The following is a 16,867-nucleotide window of genomic DNA, read 5'->3' as shown; positions in this document are numbered from 1 at the left end:
CCCGGCCGCTCTCCATCAGCCGGCATCGCAGCAGCTCCCGAGCCACCATGAGCGCGGCCCTCATGTTTTCTTGTTCCCGTCGGGTGTGCGGCGCCATGGCCGCAGCGTGGCTTGAGGCCCTTGCTGCTGCCCGCACTTGTCGTGGAGTAAGGGTGGATGGCATTTGACCACTCCACCCGCGCCCCGTAGCGTTTGGCGCTGCGCCTGCCGCCTGGGGCACAGGGTTGAGGTCTTCTTGGTCGGACGGCGTCGCCCGGGCCGGCCAAGCTGCCCAGCGGTCGGTGTCGGTCCTCGAGTTGCCGGACATCGGAATCGCGGAGTGTCGGCGGATAAACAGGGGGAAGAGAAGCTCCGACGCACCCCTACCTAGCGCGCCAAATGTCGGATTTCGAGTTCCGGCAAAACCCTTGAGGTTCGAACACTGGGGTGCGCATGAAGATCTCTCCCCCTCTGTAGCTCGCACACATCATGATCTCACGGCCTAGCTCGACGAACCCAAAGAACAAGAGACACAAGAGTTTATACTGGTTCGGGCCACCGATGTGGTGTAATACCCTACTCCAATGTGGTGTGCTGGATTGCCTCTTGGGCTGAGGATGAACAGTTACAAGGGAAGAATAGCCTCCTGAGGAGAGGTGCTCTTGTGCTTGGCGAGCTTGTGTGGTTGAGGATGAACCGAATCCTCTCCCTCCCTCTCTCTCTCTGGATCCGTCCTCCCCCTAATGTGGTGGCTAGTCCTATTTATAGAGGCCTTGGTCCTCTTCACAAATATTGAGCGGGAAGGGATCCCACAACGGCCAAATTCGAAGAGGGACAACTAGTACAAGTTATCCTGACAAAAGTAGTCTTCGCCTGCCAAAGGCTCTAGTGGTGATGCCGTCTTGGGCTCCGTGGTGACCTCCGTCCTGTCGTCCTGCTTGTCTTGGTCTTGTTGCACCGATATGGAAACCTTTGCCTGATGCCTCGGGACTCCTAGCCTGCGCTTGCCTTTTTAGCACCAAAGAGGAAACGAGGACACTGCGCACACTGGTGCCTGCCTAGCACCCGCCTGGCTCCAATCGTCATGGCTTGCGTCATAGGAACCTCGCGAGGTGTCCCTTGCCTTGATCTCTCCGCCCCTCGCGAGCTAGCCTGGTGAGGCCGCCCCTGAGGAGGTCTTGCGTCGTCCGCCTCGCGAGGGTCTTGAGTGTTTGCTGGTGAAGATGGGCCGTACAGGGCCGCTGGTGGAGCCCCGCTGTGGGTCGTAGGCAGGCAAGTCTGGGGACCCCCGTTCCTAGAACGCCAACAATGACAAGGTTTCGGTCAGGGACTTCATACAAAACCAGGATTTGCCCTCCATGTTCCATTTGCCATTATCTCAGGAGGCAACATCTGAATTGGAAATCTTGGAAGCATGGTTGTTTCATCTGTAGAGAGATCCTTCTTTACCTGATGTTTGGATATGGCCTGGAAAGTCTAGGCAATACTCAGCAAAGAGCTTTTATGACATCATGCATACACACCTTCCAATTGTCCAGCCATGTAAATGGCTATGGCAGAGCAGATGCGCTATGAAAATAAAAGTTTTTGGCTAGATTCTCTTCTTTGACAGGCTCAACACGAAGGACATGTTCGTCAGAAGGCACTGGAGGTCCCCTTTGGATGATAATCTATGTGTCATCTGTAATGCCTATGTTTATGAGGATAGGGCTCATCACTTCTTTGAATGTAACTTTAGCTTCAGGGTTTGGAACTGCTTGAAAATTGATTGGCGCCATGGTTCTAATATTCAGCAGTGTATTTCTCAAGCAAGGAAGATATTTGGCCACCCCTTTTTCTTTGAGGTGATGCTCACAGGTGCTTGGAACATATGGATCTTGAGGAATGGGAGAACTTTCAGGGGGCAAGGGCTACTTTTGCTTCATGGAGATGTAACTTTGTGCATGATATTATCTTATTGTCTCATAGGCTCAAACATAGCATTAAGCATAGGCTTGTAGATTGGGTTAAAACCCTCATGTAAATGTAAGTTTTCTAACTAAGTTTATGCCTGTAACCTTTAAACTCCCGTGTACAGTTATGTATGTCTTTATGCTTGAATAAAGGGATGTGGGGTTTTCACCCTACAGTAAATATTCAAAAAAACTTAAACACAATTTCCCTATTGAAACTCTAGGAGGTCCTCCTCCACCTAAAGGTGATCCCATGTTTGAATTAAAACAATTGCCAAACACTTTGAAATATGCTTAGCTTGATGAAAAGAAGATATATCCTATTATTATTAGTGCTAACCTTTCAAAATATGAAGAAGAAAGATTATTGAAAGTTCTAAGGAAGCACCGAGATACTATTGGATATACTCTTGATGATTTAAAGGGCATTAGTCCCACTCTATGTCAGCACAAGATTAATATGGAACCTGATGCTAAACCCATTGTTGATCACCAACGCCGGTTAAATCCAAAAATGAAAGAAGTGGTAAGAACGGAAATATTAAAACTTCTGGAAGCAGGTATAATCTATCCTATAGCTGATAGTAGATTGGTAAGTCCTGTTCATTGTGTTCCTAAGAACGGAGGTATTACTGTTGTTCCTAATGATAACAATGAACTCATTCCATAAAGAATTGTTATAGGCTATAGAATGGTAATTGATTTTAGGAAATTAAATAAAGCAACTAGAAAAGATCATTACCCTCCGCCTTTGGTTGATCAAATTCAAGAAAGATTATCTAAGCACACACATTTTTGCTTCCTTGATGGATACTCTGGTTTCTCACAAATACCTGTTTCTCAACTTGATCAAGAAAAGACCACTTTCACTTGTCCCTTTGGAACCTATGCTTATAGACGTATGCCTTTTGGTTTATGCAATGCACCTGCTACCTTTCAATGATGTATGACTGCTATATTCTATGAATTTTTTGAAAAGATTGTTGAGGTTTTCATGGATGATTTCTCTTTTTATGGGAAGTCTTTGGATGATTGTTTAAGCAATCTTGATCGAGTTTTGCAGAGATGTGAACAAACAAATCTTGTCTTAAATTGGGAGAAGTGCCACTTTATTGGCAATGAAGGTGTTGTCTTGGGTCATAAAATTTCTGAAAGAGGTATTGAAGTGGTCAAAGCTAAGGTTGATGTGTGACAGCCTGGTTTTTGCCCTTCTTTATTTGCCTGATTTTCAGTTGGTTTGATTTTGAATTTGGAGTTTTTGAATCCTTTCATATGGACTTAAACACTTGAGTACCCCTTGGATTTCACCCAAGTGTCCCATTCCCCCCTCTAACCATCATTCCCACTCTGGTTCATCTCAAAATAATATTTGGAATATTTTTCCTTAATGAAAAATATTCATTTCCCTCTCTTAAACCCTAGCTAGATCAATGTGCTCCAAAGCAACCCCAACTTTTCTTGCCCACATAAATCTGAGAAAATTCACAAAAATTCTTGGAACCCTAGGGCACCTTCCTGAGCAAAAATATTGCATAACTTTTTGGAATATTTTTGCTACAGAAAATATTTTCTGTTCTGGATAGAAATGGTAGTTTCTACAGCAACTACTATTTTACTTGCTCCTTTGGGGCTGATTTTTCTTGTGCATCATCACCCTAGTAGATGGTTGCTACCCTCCAAAACTCAACTCAAAACTCCCAGCCATTTGACCATAGTAAGCTCTCAAAGTTACTGATCAGAAACTTACTAGGCTTGTGAAATCTCTTCTACTGCGTCTAGATCCAAACCAAAGTGTGGTAACATTCAAAACTACCACCAACAACATGCCAGACATGAAGTTTGGGCTTAGGCCAGCATGAGGTCAGAGTTCACGCGGTGACCGCGTTCGTCCAGGCGTGCTGGCATGCGGCCGACGTGCTCTGCGACACGCCCAAGCCTCTGTTGATCGCATGCTCGCTTCCCCGCCTGCCTAAGCATGCCAAACCTCGCCACCATCTTCGCCTTAGCCCCATTAACTCTCCCCTGGCGCTCGCCGACGCTGGAGCTTGCCGCAGTGAGCATAGGCACGGTCCGGCCAACAAAACAGTGCGGTGCGCACTATGCTCGTCGTCACCCCGGTGCCCCTGTGCTCGTCCCCGCTCGCCCATAGTCCCCGCGTGAGCTCTGTCTCCTACTCCCTCTCTCACTGACGCTGCCCATCGTCGGGCATCGTGTCCAGGTGTCCACCGGCGGAGCCAGACCCCCCCTCGACGCTCGACTATAAATAGAACCCTCCCCCAGCCTCCTCGAGCATCATCCACCACTCTCAAACACTCCACAACCTAGTAGAAGACCGTAGCCCGGCCGGGCAGGCCGCGGGCCGCCGTCCCCGAGCTCGAGCTCGCCGGCGATCCCGTCGGATCATTCCCGTAGCTCCGGCCCCTCCCAGGCCAGGGAATCCCTTCCAAGGCCTCCGCTACTCTACGGTGGTGTCGTTCCACCCGGTTGGCACCCCTGGAGTCGCCTCTGCTCGTCGTCGTCTTTGTCTCTGGCGAGCTCTGCTTCCTGTCTCCGCTAGAGAGGAAGATTATGACGCTGTCCGACCACCCCTAGCTACTCTATGGGTACGTTCAGGTGCGCCTCAGTCTCCTCTCTCAATCCCTCCCTCTCGTTTTGGCCAAGGAGCCCTCGTCGCCGGTGTTTGCTCTGGCAAAGCCGCGCCGCCCTATCTTGTTTCCCCTCTCCCCCTCATCTGACTAGCGGGGCCCGCTAGTCAGCCACTCAGTACGCGCGCGAAGTGGTACGAGTGGTGGCGCCCCGAGGCTTTACGCCTTCGACGTCACCCCCCCTCCCCGCTCCAGGCTGTTTATTAAAATTCAAATTCATATTTATCCAGAGAGCTTCAAACAGCTATAACTTATCAACCATAAGTCCAAATGAATTGATTCTTTTTGCATTGTGTTCGTTGCAAAGAAATCTAGCAGCTCACCAAAAATGGGATTTTTCCCTGGTGCCTAGATTTTCTGGTGAATTTCAGAAGGGTTCTTGATGATTTATTTTTGTGTTTGTAATTGCTTTCAGAGCGGTGAGGCTTGTCTTGAGGATCACCAGGAGGCCTGTGAACCTCATCTGCACTAAGGAAAGCCACAACAACATATTCATGGTGCCATTGCAATATTTGTGATTTTCCTACTTAAATGAATGATTTAATCCATGCATATAGATCATTATTGTGTTATTTATATTCTGTTAAGTGTTTGTTCAAGTTAATATGCTTGTGTTATAGAAAGTTTAGAGCTAACCTAGTTGATAAAGGAACTAGAAATTATTTTGTTATGAGCGAAATAATATGCTTATGGATATAAGTAATTAATTGAAGCTTTTTTCTTGCATGGGAAAATGGTAAAACTTGTTAGAAAAGATGATGTTTAATGTGAGGTTTAATCTTGACCAGAGGAGTGTCAAGAGTTGCTGATGGTTATGCTTAGTGTGGATATAGTTGGCTCAGTATTTTCCTAGTTATTTTCAATTTAAGTTGAACCTGATAATAATCCAACTTGAATATATCGTTGACCGGTTCATGATGCCACTGAATCGAGTTTTTCCCAATGCAACCACATTTGCCTGTATGGGAAGGCCTTTATTCGGTCTGTTGTCATGCCTCTGGTCGGTGCCTCCAACTAGGGAAGGTTATGGGCGTGCGGTACCCTGGCCCGGTAAGCAGACATAACCTTGTGACCCGTTGTTGAGATTTTTGGTACTGGTCCCCGTGAGGGATGGTCCCCATGAGGGACGTTTGGCCACGACGGTGGTCGTTGTGTTTTTGGTAGACACGGGGCCACCCAGGACTAGCCCAATTGGGGAGTGGGTCAGAGTGGCTGAGAGAGTGTCATGGCAATGGAGGGGTTTCATCGGAATGTCGTTGGTCCACCCGAATGGGAGTACGAGGCCATGGGTTCCGTGGTGTGGGTACAGTGCGCTACCTCTGCAGAGTGTATTAATCTATCGATAGCCGAGTCCACGGTTACGGACACGCTCGAAAGTAGGTCACACCATGGGTCAACATATAATAAAATTTGCACAATAAGTTATGAACTCTGCACTGTTGAGGATGGCGGGAAGGCCATCGGGTTGGACAGGACCAAGTGATGGTCGTGGTTGTGATCGCCGGAAGGATCATTGTTTTAGACCTAGTATGGGTTGTGGTTGTGATCGCTGGAAGGATCATTGTTTTAGACCTAGTATGGGCCGTGGTTGTGATCGCCGGAAGGATCATTATTTAGACCTAGTATGGGTCGAGGTTGTGATCACCGGAAGGATCACAAGATGTTCATGGTTAAGATTTGGAGGTTGGTAAGGTGGTGATCCAAGAAGTGATCACCATTGGTAAGAGGAACTTTTCCTCACAAGGTTATGATCACAGCATGTTGAAAACATATATATTGTTGCATTATTAATAATTGGTTAAATATCATGATATTGTTTGTCATTTTGTTTATGTCTGTTGTGAGCTTGCAAGTACATTCAATGTACTGACCTAGCGTGTCATGCCAGAATTCAGGAAAAGCCTTGTTGGAGAGGAGTGTTGTCCGAGTCTAGATCGTGTCCACATCGGTGTCCCTGTACTATGGAGCTTCCGCTACGATGTTGTTCCGCTGCCGCGTAGTTGTTATGATCGAGGCCTTTATGTTCACTAAATAATGTACATATTGTTCAGCCGCACCGTGCGTGACGCTTGGCCTCGCTACCTGCTGTAATGTAAACTTTGATCCGCTAGCATCAATAAAGTGGTTGTTTTCTATACCAAGATGTTGTGTGTTGCCAGAAGACATGGTCTCTGGGCTGGCAATGCATGGTAAACCGGTTGCTCCGAGCCGGGGTGCCACAACGCTTGGTATCAGAGCCGCGCTGACTGTAGGCCACGCTAGACTACGACGTGTTGACTGGATAGTAGATACGAGTTTACGTTGAGTGCCGGTAGCATTGGTAGCTGGTTGTTGCATTGCATATACTTGTCTTATTTTTATGCTAACCTACTAATGGTTGTGAGTGTAGATGGCTCCGGTGTCGTATCCGTGCCAGTTGCAGCTGATGCCGTACACATCGCCGCATCTTCTTCGTAACGTGTGGCATCGACTGTACCCCTCGATGACGATCCAGTTTATCGTGTGTACCGGGAACGTCTAGCTGACTCGGTGTACGAGTATCATGCGGTGGTTACTCTACGCACCAGTTCCGACTCCAGCACTTACACTCGTACCTCTCGGAGCGGTTACACTTCTACCACTTCCCAGGCTGTCCAGTTTGCTGCATTTGAGGTCCTTGTTGAGCTTCGTTACAATGAGGTCCGGATGCAGAACCACCCAGGTTTCTACTACTATCCTTCTCTGCACGACAATGGTCGTGTCCGATTCCCTATCATTGATACGGAGTCCGATAGTGTTGCTAGCCATCTTGCTCGTTACATCACCGCTAGCTATCTTATGATCCACGAGCTGGCTCGAGAGCTGACTCGTGCCCGTACTGCTTTAGCATCTGCTCTAGTCTCTACTAGATCTGCCACTACTTCATCCTCCCTGGGATTTACTCCTTATATTCCAGTCAGTTCTAGTTCCCCTGTTTCATTGGTTATTCCTCCGAGTAGCTCAGGCACCTCGACCGTGAATCCTCTCAGTGCTCCTGCTGAGTGGGTTTCACTTATCTCTACTCCTGTAGCCCCGATGCTTCATCCTGCACCTACACCTGAGGGAGATCCCTCGAGGCAGCGTCACCGTGTTACCTTTAACCCGAAGGTCTCAATTAACCACGTCAGTTCAGGATCTGAGTCAGGAGAGGATCCCGCAGCACCAGCAGAGCAGTAGAGTTTCTAATTATTTGCAGTCGTCCGGATGATGTACGAGTGTAGTCGTACGAGTCATGAGGTTTCATTTCATGTATGAGAGTAGTTGAACCTGGCATGTTATGTATCTTTCTTGTATGAGTCTATGTATAATTATGTTGGAACTCTATTTCTTTCGCCGTGTTTTATTCGTCTTTTCGGTTTTGCTCGGGCTTTTGTTGCTGGCCTTTCCCCCATTATTTTGAATGATTCTCATCTCGGTTCCGTTGTCTTGGGAAACATTACAATAGGATGCTGCGGGGAGGCAGCAGTAGCAACGTTCGCGACGGTACTCCTGTTCGTCGTTCCGCACGACAAGCAGGACACTCCCCTGAGCCGTACGTTCCACCACCGCCTCCACCGCCAAATCCGCCCTCCACCGAGCAACTACTACGTATGTTTGAGGAAAGATGGAATAATGATTTGATTGAAATTCTAAAGAGTGTGCAAGCTATGGTTGGACATAATGGGAATCAGAACCGTCATCACTCAAAGCTGTCAGATTTTCAAAGGACCAAGCCTCCCAGTTTCAGTCAGGTTATTGACCCCTTGGAAGCAGACGATTGGCTGCGAACCATTGAAAGGAAACTTGAGATTGCTCGTACTGAAGAAGGTGATAAAGTTCCATTTGCAACTCATTATCTTGAAGGTGCTGCTGCCATATGGTGGGAAAATATAAAAGCCATGTGGCCTACTGATGAGGAAATCACCTGGTCGAAATTCACGGACCAGTTCCTGAAATATCATATCCCTACTGGAATTATGAAGACTAAGCAGCAATAATTTCTCACGCTCATCCAAGGAAATCAGTCTGTGGGTGAATATTTGCAAAAAGTCAATCATTTGTCACGTTACTCCCTTCATGACGTGGCCACTGAAGAAAGAAAGATTGACAGATTTCTTGGTGGATTAAACCCGAACTCCGGTGTACTCTCAGCATGTTTGATTTCCTAGATTTTCAAACACTGGTGAACAAAGCTTTCATTGCGGAAAGGGAGCACAAGCTCGTGTCAGGCAACAGGCCTATCAATAATGATCACAAGCGCAAGTTTGAGCCAAAGAAGGATGGAAAACGCATACAAAAGGCTCATACCTGGCAGCAGACTCAGGTGGAATACAAGCCCAACTGGCAGCAAAATGTTAACAAGACCACCACTCAAGTCAAGAATGTCGTGTCCAACCCAGTGCATGAGGAGTGCCAGCGCATCAATGCTTGCTTCAGTTGTGGGAAAACTGGACATTATGCCAGACAGTGTCCCAAGAACGGCAAGGTGAATGCTCTATACAGTCCACAAGTCAACTTTATGGAATCATGCCCGGACTAGCACCACATCACTGGGCGCGTTCATCACCTCTCCGCACATGAAGCCCAAGAAAATACCGAAGTCGTCATTGGTATGTTTCCTGTTAACAACATACCTGTAGTAATTTTATTTGACTCTGGGGCTTCCCACTCTTTTATCAGAGTTTTGTTGCCCAAAACAAATTTCCTTGTTCGCTTTTGGGCAAGAATATGCTGGTACAAACCCCGGGATCCTTAATCAGGAGCAGTCTGGTCTGCCGTAATCTGGAAATCAAGATCAATGAAGTCTTCTTTTCAATTTCCTTGATACTTATTGAGTCTGCTAAACTAGTTGTTATCTTGGGTATGAATTGGCTGACTCAATACCAAATATGCATTAATTGCGCAACCCGAGAGGTTGCTTTGACCAGTCAGGAGGGGCAGGCTACCAAATTCTATGCTCGCAGAAGCATACCCAAGAAAGAAATGGCATTCGCTGGCGTGGCTGAATTGGAATTAATTCCTGTGGTCAGTGAGTTTCCTGATGTATTTCCAGAAGAGCTGCCAGGCATGCCACCAGATCGAGAGCTTGAGTTTGCAATAGATCTTGTGCCCGGAACCGCACTGTTATACAAGAAGTATTACCGGATGCCCTCATCAGAATTAGTGGAGAGAAAGAAATAGCTTGATGAAATGCTCCAGAAAGGATATATCCATCCCAGCTCTTCACCATGGGGATCACCTGCTATCTTCGTGGACAAAAAGGATGGCAGCCTCCGCATGTGTGTGGAATATCGTCAGCTGAATGATGTCACCATCAAAAACAAATACCCGCTGCCAAGGATTGATGATTTGTTTGATCAACTCAATGGGGCCAAAGTATTCTCCAAGGTTTATTTATGGACTGGATATCATTAGCTCAAGATTAAAAAGGAGGATATTCCTAAGACCGCCTTTACCAATTGGTACGGTCTATATGAATATACAATTATGTCCTTTGGTCTCACCAAGGCCCCTGCTTTCTTCATGCATATGATGAACAAAGTATTCATGGACTTCCTCTATAAGTTTGTGGTAGTCCTCATCGATGACATACTTATTTACTCAAGGAGTGAAGAAGATCACAAAGAACACCTCCGAGCAGTGTTACCATGACTCCGCGACCATCAGCTATACGCTAAATTCACTAAATGCGAGTTTTGGCTCAAGCAGGTTGGATTTCTTGGACATGTGCTATCCGCAGAAGGTATAGCAGTGGACCCAAGCAAAGTAAAGGATGTGCTCGATTGGTTGCCACCCACAACCGTATCACAAATCCGGAGTTTTCTTGGATTAGCCGAGTACTACCGTCGTTTCATTGAAGGGTTTTCCAAGATTGCTAAACCCATGAAGGAGCTGCTCAAAAAGGATAAGAAGTTTGAATGGACTGAGGACTATGAGAAAAGTTTAAATGAGCTAAAGATACGGCTGACGACCTCACCGGTGTTAACTCTCCTAGATATCTACCGCAGTTTTGATGTATACTGCGACGCCTCCAGACAAGGACTTGGATGCGTACTTATGCAAGATGGCAAGGTAGTAGCTTATGCATCGCGACAGCTACAACCCCACGAGGGAAATTATCCCACTCATGATCTGAAATTATCCCGCTCTAAAAATTTGGGGACACTATCTCATCGGGAAGAGGTGCCAAATTTTTACCGATCACAAAAGTCTCAAGTATATATTTATTGAGCCAGATTTAAATCTCCGTCAATGAAGGTGGCTTGAGTTAGTCAAGGACTATGATCTTGGAATAAATTACCACCCGGGTAAGGCCAACGTGGTCACCGATGCACTCAGTCGAAAGCCTGTCATCCTGAATGTCATATTGGAATCCTTTCCTCCTAAACTTCAAGAGGAGATTGCTCATCTAAACCTAGCCATAGTTGATGATGGCCTTGCTAATATTTTGGAAGTCGTTCCCACCCTTGAAGAAGAGATCCGCAAGGCACATCCTGATGACACCGTTCTACAGAAATGTGCCAAGAATGTGGTAGCAGGACAGACTTCAGATTTCTCAAAGGATCAATTCGGTACTCTTCGATTCTGTTGGGGATATAGCTATCAGCTATGACCCGCCCAGGAGGGGCTGGGTCAGCCCCAATGGCGGGTCACAAAGGAAGCCCAATAAACATTCAAGGCGAGAGTTTATTAAAGGTTATAGAAGGCCTAAGGCCTAGATGCGGCTTAAGGCCCAATATTATAAACCGCCGTATGTAAGGAAAGACTTGTAAGCAAAGGCATGTAAAAGAAGTCACCGAGCCGGACACGCTGTATGAGCCGGCCGGGACTCTGTAGGCCACCAGGCGTCAACCCGTGTATATAAGGGGACGACCCGGTGGCGACAGAGGGAAAAAAAGAAGAGATAGATAACCAAGCTGGCGGATTAGCCTCTTGGTGATCGAAACCCCAGAAATTCCAACACAACTAGACGTAGGCTTTTACCTTCATCGTAAGGGGTCGAACTAGTATAAAACCTCTTGTGTCCTTTGTCCCAATTAACCCCTTTAAGCTTCCTAGTTGCGATGGCCCTACAACTAAGTCCTTTTGCTAGGACATCTGCCATGAGAATTCCACGATGGTTGGTGCCCACCGTGGGGCCAGCGCACAGTGGATTTGAGTTCTTGAAGGGCAGCTTCGAAGGGATCAAGGGATACGTTGTGGGCCAGATGACCAAGAGTCGTCGCGGCAAGCTCTACATCAACGACGAAGGATGGGGCCCCGAGGCCGGCTCAATTGAGTACGGGTACCGGGTCCCCTTCGGCGGGATTCATGTCTTCATCGGCCGGATCGGCGAATCAGGCCCTAAGCCGGACATCTGCACCAACATCATCGAGACGGCTCAGCGTGCGAGCCCCGCCCAGGCTCGACCCGCCGTAAACCATGCTTTTGTGGGTTGCATCCATGGAGGTGAACACTCGGAAGGATCAGTGGATGGCGGTGAGATGGCCATCTGTTCGGATGCTACATCATCAACAGGCGAGACGGACTCGTTATATCAGCTACAAGATGGTATGCTTGGGGGCTGTTCCGATGGCAGCAGTATTCCGGACCCCTTTGAGCCGCCAAATTGAGCTGGAGTCTTCATGGCAGGCACCCAGCCCGGGCAGAACTCCAAGGCTGCGGCGGCGGCCATCGGGTCGGCGATGGCCGGGTCAGGAGACCCCGTGCGCTCCCCGGCTCAGATACTAATGGACCTCACAGATAAGCTGACGGTTCTATTGACTGCCGTGGTGGAGCCGGCGGATAAAGTTCAGCATGATGCGGAAGTGGCTCGGGTACGCAAAGAGATGTCACAAGTCAAAGAAAACTTAGCAGTTGAAGAGGTGAGGATGGCTGCGGAGCGGGCGGCTTTGGACGCTCGTGCTCAGCAGCTTCAAGCGGAGACTTTCCGGCTCTCGGTGGATCTAAATGCGTCAAACGAGGTCATGAGGAGAAGGCATTAGAAAACTCAATCACGTCTACCTCTAACACTTGATCCCAGGAACCTTTTCCATACACCTGGGGCCGGTCCAAGTAACCCGCCGGAAGCAAATTGGATAACGACACCCGAAGCACCGGTTCAGCCGCGGGCCATGGAACCACCTCGCATGTATACCGCTCCGCCTCATTATACGCCAACCCCGCCGGGTCACTTCTCCAATCCTTTGGAAAACCTCATTGCTGTGTCGGCTCGTTTGGCGGCTCTCCCAATGGAAGGCGACTCTCCGACAGCAGTCGAGACACGAAGGGTGAGGGAGCTTCTTCAGACAGCTCTGGCACGACAGGATGCGTACTCTTACAGTCAAGACAGAATCCATTCAACCCCTCACCCGAGCTGGAGCCCGAGCTATAGCAGGCATATGGACTCAGCTGAGATGTCAAGCAACGCTCAATGCTGCAACTAGCCGCGCAGGCATGAGCTGGTGCAGACGGGAGCCCTTAACTTAGCGGATCAGGAGAGGATTCGACAAGTGGCGGAGCGGGTGATTCAACTGGCAGCTGAGCAGGCGGCTCATCAGACTTTCCTGGCTTATCCAGCAACCTCTGTTGAGGCGGGAGTAGCCACAAGGACTGGAGGCGTTCCTTGCTTGGTGCCGGCTATACGTAACGAGCGCTTACCTAAGGACTTCAAAGGGCCTCGTAAAGTGCCTAACTACAAGGCCGATTTGCAGCCTGGGGCATGGATTGAGAGTTACGAGATGGCAATGGAGCTTTTGGAGGTCAGCGATGCAGCAATGGCTAAGTATTTCACCATGATGTTGGATGGAACGGCTCGCACTTGGTTGAAAGGGTTGCCGCCCAATTCCATCGGCTCATGGGCGGAGTTAAAGGCCCGGTTCATCCAAAACTTCAAGGACACATGTAAGCAACCTATGTCAATCATGGACCTGACTAATTGTAAGCAGGAGGAAGGGGAATCCATAGCCCATTGGGTGCGCCGGGTCAAGGAGATAATACATTCATCTGATAAGATGGATGCTGGTTCGGCAGTCTTAATATTGGAGAAAAATTGTCGTTTTGAACCTCTGAAACAGAAGCTGGGGCGGCTCAAGCGTGACTGCAATGACATGGGCCAGTTGATGGCGGCTATGGTTAAGTATGTTGATTCTGATAATACCAAGGATCCCTTGTCTGAGGAGAAAACAAGGAAGGGAAAGAAGAACGGCAATGATAAGGGTCACCAGCATAACCCGGCAAATCAAGGAGGTAATAAACGTAAGGCTGACGAATTTGTGGCTAACACCAATACATAGGGCAACAATCAACGACGCAAGGGCAGGCAACCCCCTCGGTCAGGCGGGTCAGGTCCCACCCTCGAGCAACTATTGAATGAACCTTGCCCAAGACACGGCACACGGGAGCAGCCAGCAACCCATCTGTGGAAGGACTGTACAATCATGAAGGCATTTAAAAATTCAAACGCGTTTGACGGAGGTCACGGGCCTGGCAGCGGTTCAGGTGGAGGCGGCTTTCAGGGCCCGGGCGACGGTTCAGGTGGAAGCGGTTTTCACGGTCCAGGCCATACAGGTAACCAGGGAAGTTACAATCAACAATCCGGCCAAGGCAATCAGCAGCAACAGTCCGGATATCAGAGCAACCCAAAGCAGTTGAATAGTGGGCAATACCATGTATTTACCACTAGTTTATGCAAGAGGGACCAGAAGCTTCATAAGAGGGCTGTCAATGCTGTTGAGCCGGCGATACCACGTTATTTGAGGTGGTCTGAACAGCCTATTGTGTGGAGCAGAGAAGATCATCCTCCCCAGGTTGACAACCCGGGTCACTTAGCCTTGGTAGTGGCACCTCAGGTCGGTGGATATAAATTCACTAAAGTGCTTATGGATGGAGGTAGTAGCATCAACATCCTCTACTATGAGACGTTCCGTCGGATGGGGTTGACTGATAAGAGTCTTAAGCAATCCAACACAGTTTTTCGCGGTGTTGTACCTGGCAAATCGGCATACCCAGTTGGCAAGATTGAGCTGGAAGTAGCCTTCGGGGATGAATATGATTCCAGGGCTGAGAAGTTAACTTTTGAGGTGGTTAAGATCAAAAGTCCATATCATGCTCTGTTTGGACGGCCGGCTTACGCCAAGTTCATGGCTCGGCCGTGTTATGTGTATCTACAGCTCAAGATGCCGGGTTATAAGGGCACCATTACGGTGCATGGAAGCCGGAAAATAGCCCTGGAGTGTGAAGAAGGAGATGCTGAGTCTATTTGTGCAATAGAGGAGTTAAAATTTTATAAGGATAATGTTGACCCGGCAGACATGACGTCGTTAAAGAAGCCAACAATGGAGCATGAGCCGGTGATGAAATTCAAATCAGCTGATGATACCAAGACAGTTGACTTTGTGCCCGGTGACTCATCCAAGTAGTTCATCATCAGTGCCAACTTGGATCCAAAATAGGAAAGCGCGCTCATCGAGTTCATCCGTGAGAACCGGGACATCTTTGCATGGAAACCTTCTGATATGCCGGGTGTCCCGAGAGAACTCGCTGAGCACACTCTCAATATTGATCCAAAGTTTAAGCCAGTCAGACAGTTTCTCCGGCAGTTTAACGAGGAAAGGCGCAAGGCCATTGGAGAAGAGGTGGCCCGGCTCTTGGCGGCCGGGTTCAGTGTGGAAGTTTTTCACCCAGAGTGGTTGGCCAACCCGGTGCTTGTACTCAAGAAGAACGGCACCTGGCGTATGTGTGTGGATTACACTGATTTAAACAAAGCTTGTCCAGCTGACCCTTTTGCTCTCCCTCGTATTGATCAGATCATTGATGCTACGGTGGTTTGCGCGTGTTTGAGTTTTCTGGATGCTTATTCAGGTTATCATCAGATCAAAATGGCAGTTAAGGACCAGGAGAAGACATCCTTCATCACTCCGTTTGGAGCCTTCTACTATGTGTCTATGCCTTTCGGGCTTAAGAGTGCCCAGGCGACTTACCAATGGTGTATGCAGAATTGCCTTCACAATCAGATTGGGCGCAATGTTCATGCCTATGTGGATGATATAGTGGTGAAGTCTAGAAAAGAGGAAACCTTAGTAACAGATCTGAAGGAGACCTTTGATAATCTCCGGGTCTACAAGATGATGCTTAACCCGGCTAAGTGTGTTTTTGGAGTTCCCGCTAGCAAACTCTTGGGTTTTTTGGTATCTAACAGAGGTATTGAAGCTAACCCAGAGAAAATTAAAGCAATCACCTCCCTAGCCAAACTGGTGTGCATCAATGACGTTCAATGGCTGGTGGGTCGTGTCGCTGCTTTGAGCTGGTTCATAAGCCGGTTAGGGGAGAAGGCGATGCCTTTGTATCAGATGATGAAAAAGACGGATGATTTCGTTTGGAGTGATGCTGCAAACTCTGGTTTTGAAGATCTGAAGAAACAACCTGTTGAGCCGCCGATTCTTGCTGCTCCAGTTGAGAAAGAGCCTCTATTGTTATATGTAGCCGCTAACTCACGAGCTGTTAGTGTGGCGATTGTGGTGGAACGCAAGGAGGCTGGCAAGGAACATCCGATCCAACGGCCGGTTTAATACGTCAGTGAGGTGTTGATTGAGTCTAAACAAAGATATCCACATTGGCAGAAACTCGTATATGGGGTGTTCATGGCAAGCCGGAAGCTCAAACATTACTTTCAGGGTCACCCAATCACTGTAGTTAGCTCTGCTCCGTTGGGAGACATCATTCAAAAAAGAGAAGCCACTGGACGAGTAGCCAAGTGGTCCATTGAACTTGGGTCTCATGGGTTGAAGTATGTACCACGTACTGCGATCAAGTCTCAAGCGCTGGTTGACTTTATTAATGATTGGACAGAACTGCAGATGCCAAAAGAGAAACCAGACAACACGTATTGGATGGTTCATTTTGATGGGTCCAGATAATTGGAAGGCTCAGGGGCTGGAGTGGTTTTAACTTCCCCTCGCGGTGACAAGTTTTGTTATGTGTTGGGACTAATGTTTCCTTGTACTAACAACGCAGCAGAGTATGAAGCCTTACTCCATGGTCTTCGAATGGCCAAAGAGATGAGCCTGAGCCGGGTCCGATGTCTTGGCGATTCAGATTTGGTGGCTCAACAGGTGTCAGGCAAGTGGGATTCCAAGGACCCTCTCATGGCGGCTTATTGCCGTGAAGTCGATGCTACTGCAGGACATTTTAAAGGTTATTAGGTGGAACACATTGACCGTAGGAAGAATGAAGCGGCAGACGCCCTAAGCCGGTTGGGGTCTCAGCGTAAGCCGGTGCCACCAAACACTTTTTTGGATGTTTTGCATAACCTGT

Source organism: Triticum urartu, chromosome 7 (genome assembly GCF_003073215.2).
Source record: "Triticum urartu cultivar G1812 chromosome 7, Tu2.1, whole genome shotgun sequence".
NCBI lineage: Eukaryota > Viridiplantae > Streptophyta > Magnoliopsida > Poales > Poaceae > Triticum > Triticum urartu.
Note: the sequence above shows the minus strand (reverse complement) of the source record.